This window comes from Ipomoea triloba, chromosome 16 (assembly GCF_003576645.1).
Source record: "Ipomoea triloba cultivar NCNSP0323 chromosome 16, ASM357664v1".
In the NCBI taxonomy this organism is placed as follows: domain Eukaryota; kingdom Viridiplantae; phylum Streptophyta; class Magnoliopsida; order Solanales; family Convolvulaceae; genus Ipomoea; species Ipomoea triloba.
Window position 1 is genome coordinate 10,574,718 of NC_044931.1, and position 210 is coordinate 10,574,927.

Consider the following 210-nt stretch of genomic DNA (forward strand, 5'->3'; position numbering starts at 1 on the left):
AACTTCTTTTGCTTAGAGTGAATCTTGTAACTAATGTCTCTTAACATCAAAAATATTACACGCTTGATTCGTTTCCAATTTTCCATCCTTGAGAACAGGACAATCGAGGACTTCTTCTCCGTTTTATCACTGTCCACACCCTCCCACTAAAATCAAAACATCAAAACTACAACCTCACTAATATACATAACTCTCAAGGAGATCAAAAGA